Source organism: Pelophylax lessonae (assembly GCF_965119305.1).
Source record: "Pelophylax lessonae genome assembly, chromosome: 5".
Taxonomy (NCBI): Eukaryota; Metazoa; Chordata; class Amphibia; order Anura; family Ranidae; genus Pelophylax; species Pelophylax lessonae.
In genome coordinates, this window is record NC_138772.1 from 105,495,516 (window position 1) to 105,501,515 (window position 6,000).

The following is a 6,000-nucleotide window of genomic DNA, read 5'->3' on the forward strand; positions in this document are numbered from 1 at the left end:
GACAGAGTAAGTATTCTGAGAGGTTAGTGTATAAGAAAAAGCCATGAAGAAAAGAATAGAAGGTGGGGAGAGGGGGGAAGGGGGAGGGGAATAGGGAGGGGAAAGAAAGAAGAAAAAAGCAATAAAGGGGCAAAAAACCAAATAAAGTAAAAAAGACGACAATAATGTGGATCCAACGAGAAAAGAGGGGGAATGGGGGCATCAAATAGGTTCTATATACTGTAGTTTATAAAAAAGCTTTGAAAGTATGCATTTCGTTGAGGCCCGGAGGATCGAGAGCGTTAAGTCTCTCGATCCAGAGAGTCTCGGCCTGTAAGATCCGTTTGTCCCAGTCACCCCCTCTTGGGTCTGGGTGTATGACTTCCAGGATTTGAAATGATACCACAGTATTATTAAATTTGTGGTGTAGACCAATATGTCTGGTCACTGGTGTTAGAATTTTACCATTGCCAGAACAGTAGATATGGTCCCGTATCCGGAGACCAAATTCACGGATGGTTTTGCCTACGTAAAAGGCCTTGCATTTGCATGTCATTAAATAAATGACGCCTTGCGTAGTGCAGTCAGTATATGTCCGTAATCTGTGTCTATCCCCATTGGGAAGAAGGGTAATAGGACCCTCCTGGACCCAAGGGCATCGAGCGTAACTCCCACATCTGTATGTACCTTTAGGGCCAAATGTAGTGGTTTGTTTGGTCTCCCTATAGTGGCTAGAAGTTAGCCGATCTCTTATTGAGGTTGCCCGTCTATATACTAATTCCGGTCGATCTTTAACATATTTCGATAGAATGGGATGATCTGCTAGTAGATGCCAGTGTTTGTTAACAATGGTTCTGAATTGTGTGGAATTGTCAGAGAACGTGGTGATTAATCTCACCGTGGACGTTTCTTTTAACGTTTTGTGTTTGTATAGTACGTCACTTCTCGATTGGCTTTTTACCCTGTTGTATGCTTTTCTTAGTGTGGTTTTTGAGTATCCACGTATTAGTAAGCGTTTCTGCAATTTATCTGCTTCAATTTCGAAGTCTGAATCTTCAGTACAGTTCCTGCGTACTCGCAGGTACTGTGCATAGGGGATACTTCTTATCAATGTACTCGGATGCGCGCTTGTGGCATGTAGCAGGGTATTGCCTGCATTCGGTTTTCTATATAGACTGGTAGTTATTCTGCCTGAGTCGGATAGCCGGATTTCAATGTCTAGAAATGGAATCATCACTGAACTGAAATTATATGTAAATTTCAAATTAAAGTGATTGTTGTTGAATTCTTCTAACATTGTTTTGAGTAGTGTTTGTGGACCAGTCCATATTAGGAATAGATCGTCGATGTATCTGAACCAGCACAGCACATGTGGAAAATATTCAGCATATGCGTCGCTGGAAAAGATCCATCGTTCCCAATGACCTAAATAAAGATTTGCATAGGAGGGGGCGCAGCATGTGCCCATAGCTACGCCTTGTAGCTGTAAAAACGTATCCTCCATAAAGGTAAAAAAATTTCTTGTGAGAATGAATCTTAGCAAGGCTAAGACAAAATTGTTACGGGGCCAAAATGAATGGTCAAGTTCTTTCAAAAAAAGTGCAGTAGATGCTATTCCTTGTTCATATATACTGTATATACAGTATCTCACAAAAGTGAGTATACCCCTCACATTTTTGTAAATATTTTATTCTATCTTTTCATGTGACAACACTGAAGAAATTACACTTTGCTACAATGTAAAGTAGTGAGTGTACAGCTTGTATAACAGTGTAAATTTGCTGTCCCCTCAAAATAACGCAACACACAGCCATTCATGTCTACACTGGTGGTTACAAAAGTGAGTACACCCCTAAGTGAAAATGTCCAAATTGGGCCCAATTTTCCCTCCCCGTGTCATGTGACTCATTAGTGTTACAAGGTCTCAGGTGTGAATGGGGAGCAGATGTGTTAAATTTGATGTTATCGCTCTCACTCTCTCATGCTGGTCAATGGGAGTTCAACATGGCACCTCATGGCAAAGAACTCTCTGAGGATCTGAAAAAAAGAACTGTTGCTCTACATAAAGATGGCCTAGGCTATAAGAAGATTGCCGAGACCCTGAAACTGAGCTGCAGCATGGTGGCCAAGACCATGCAGTGGTTTAACAGGACAGGTTCCACTCAGAACAGGCCTCGCCATGGTCGACCAAAGAAGTTGAGTGCACATGCTCTCATATCCATATCCAAACTCCATATCCAAAGGTTGTCTTTGGGAAATAGATGTATGAGTGCTGCCAGCATTGCTGCAGAGGTTGAAGGGGTGGGGGGTCAGCCTGTCAGTGCTCAGACCATACGTCGCACACTGCATCAAATTGGTCTTCATGCCTGTCTTCCCAGAAGGAAGCCTCTTCTAAACATGATGTACAAGAAAGCCCGCAAACAGTTTGCTGAAGACAAGCAGACTAAGGACATGGATAACTGGAACCATATCTTGTGGTCTAATGCAGTGGTTCTCAATTCCGGTCCTCGGGACCCACTAACAGGCAAGATTTTAAGTATTACCTTGGGGGATGCAGACTAGAATACCACAATCACTGAGCAGCAAATGAGATCACCTGTGATGTAATTTAGTTATCTTGCAAACCTGGCCTGTTGGTGGGTCCCGAGGACCGGAGTTGAGAACCACTGGTCTAATGAGACCAAGATAAACATAAACTTTGGTTCAGATGGTGTCAAGCGTGTGTAACGGCAACCAGGTGAGGGATACAAAGACAAGTGTGTCTTGCCTACAGTCAAGCATGGTGGTGGAAGTGTCATGGTCTGAGGCTGCATGAGTGCTGCCGGCACTGGGGAGCTACAGTTCATTGAGGGAATCATGAATGCCAACATGTACTGTGACATACTGAAGCAGAGCATGGTCCCCTCTCTTTGAAGGCTGTGCCGCAGGGCAGTATTCCAACATAATGACCCCAAACACACCTCCATGGCGACCACTGCCTTGCTAAAGAAATTGAGGGTAAAAGTGATGGTTTGGTCTCCAGACCTAAACCCTATTGAGCATCTGTGGGGCATCCTCAAATGGAAGGTGGAGGAGCGCAAGGTCTCTAACATCCACCAGCTCTGTGATGTCTTCATGGAGGAGTGGAAGAGGACTCCAGTGGCAACCTGTGAAGTTCTGGTGAACTCCCTGCCCAAAAGGGTTAAGGCAGTGCTGGGAAATAATGGTGGCCTCACAATATATTGACACTTTGGGCCCAATTTGGACATTTCCCTTAGGGGTGTATTCACTTTTGTTGCCAGCAGTTTAGACAATAACGACTGTTGAGTTATTTTGAGGGGACAGCAAATTTACACTGTTATACAAGCTGCACACTCACTACTTTACATTGTAGCAAAGTGTCATTTCTTCAGTGTTGTCACATGAAAATATAAAATAAAATATTTACAAAAATGTGAGGGGTGTACTCACTTTTGTGAGATACTGTATATATATATATATATATATACAAACACTCACACATATACAGAAAGACACACTTGCCTGCACATTTCTCCTCTCTTGATGAATACTCATGCATCTCTGTGGTCTCCTGTTATCTCTGCCCTCATCCAGCCCCCTCCAGCTCTCCTTGGCTTTTCCTATGACTCACCCCTCCTCCCTTGCTGGCAAATTCTCACGAGAGTGAGAGAGAGAGAGCTGTGCATGATATCATTAGCCTGGGCTAATTACTGGACAAAAAAGAGAAAGTGAGCTGTATAAGGTATTTACTGACAGAAAAAAAATGTTTTACTACCCAAAGTGAAAACAACAAGGGCAGAGGATTTAATGGACGGAAAGATGACAAAATTACTGAAGAGCCACTTTAGGCTGGGTATTGATAACTCAAGTTTTGGTCAGTTAATTGAATTGATGAATTTTGAGCCATGGCTGGCCCTACAAGCACCACTCGGCTCAACAAAAGTAGATTTTAAAATCAGCCAGGTGGAAAATGATCTGCCAAACTGTGACTGCATCCTATGGGATGCAGTCACTGACAACACAAGGGTATTCAGTCAGCAGGGGGTGCATTGGCTGTCTGAATACAATAGTGATTCTTCAATCCTCAATCTTTATGTGGATGAGGGATCAAGTGAGGCTTGCAGGCTCTTGTGAGTTTCAAGCTCTCTATACCCAGCGTATGACAGCAAAGACAGATTGATAATCTGACCTTTTTCTACATCACTCAAGCAATAAAACCAACTCACCTTTCTGCCCACCTGTCTATGATTGGACAGTGAAGGAGCAACGGCAGACATATAAGCTCATCCATTTTCTTTCCCTATCAGCATGTTTGCATGCACCTCACCTGGTCGGTTCTGGTGCTGTCCCTTTATCTCCCAGTTTAAGTTCCTTTGTAAAGAGAATTACAAGAAGGTGATATCAAATTAAATTAAAGTACTTACACAAGTTACATTTAAAATATTACTTAAAGTGACACTGTTGCTTCCCATGAACAATCAGAAAAAAAAGTTGGACCCTGGAATAGAAGAATAACTACCTGCAGCAGGCAGTAAGTCCGAACTCCTCTGCCTTTAGCACTGAATGCTCTGGCGAGATCTTTGACATCGCACTTCCCAGAATGTCAAGTGCTTGCCTCCCCTGCCATGTGGTGTGGTTCTTCCCACCAACCTGTATATCACTAATCAGTCTTGTAGTGACATAGGGATTGGGAAAGGGAACCATGGAGAACTAGGGGGGGGGGGGGTTGTTGGTAGGCAATAGGCCGCTGGTTTTTGGGGAAGAAACAGATTTTTTATTACATGCCTCAATATTTTTTTTTTTATCTGCCTGGGGTTCAGCCAATTTGTGATCTAGACGCCCCTGCTGGTTTCTTAGGATGCTCTGCAACACAACAGCGTTAAACCTAGCAGCCTGTATCAGGTGTCACCCTAGTCATTTCACAGTGGGTAGCAGGTGGTTTATGAAAATACAGGAATTTTTCTACCATATACGTATGTAAATTTTTAAGCATTTCAATATCTGCATCGGAGAGTTCAACTTTATAAAAAAGTTATTTTACTGCAATATAGACTCTTTTTGATGGTACAAAATGCACAATATTACCAAAAATACAGGGACGCCTGCCTTTACACACAAATGAACTTTAATGGCATCCCAGTCTTTGTCTGTAGGGTTCAGTATTGAGTTGGCCCACCCTTTGCAGCTATAACAGCTTCAGCTCTTCTGGGAAGGCTGTCCACAAGGTTTAGGAGTGTGTCTATGGGAATATTTGACCATTCTGCCAGAAGCACATTTGTGAGGTCAGGCGCTGATGTTGGATAAGAAGGCCTGGCTCGCAGTCAGCACTTTAAGGCCCCTTTCACACAGGCGGACCATTCAGATCCGCCTGTCAGTTTTTTTTGGCGAATCTGAACAGTCCCCCCATGCATCTCTATGGGGCATCGGATGTCAGCGGAGACATGTCTGCTGACATCCGATCCGTCAAATCTGGACAGATGGAAACCCTATTTTCCATCCGTCCGGCAGATTGGATCAGATGAGAACGGACAGACGGCCCATTCTCATCCGATTCCCCCATAGAGATGCATGGGGACCTGACAGCTGTGTCTCCGCACACAGCACGGAGAACAGCTGTCATCCTCCTGCTCAGCGGGGGATCGGCGGATCGATCCCCCGCTGAGAAAAACTGAGTCCGTCCGAATGGACTCTATGTGTGAAAGAGCCCTAATTCATCCCAAAGGTGTTTTGTTGGGTTGAGGTCAGGACTCTGTGCTGGGCAGTCAAGTTCCTCCATACCAAACTCGCTCATCCATGTCTTTATGGACCTTGCTTTGTGCACTGGTCCAAATCATTTGGTGGAGGGGGGATTATAGCGTGGGGTTGTCTTTCAGGGGTTGGGCTTGGCCCCTTAGGTCCAGTGAAGGAAGCTCTTAAGGCATCAGCATACCAAGATATTTTGGACAATGTCATGCTCCCAACTTGGGGGTGGCCCCTTCCTGTTCCAACATGACTGCGCACCAGTGCACAAACAAGGTCCAG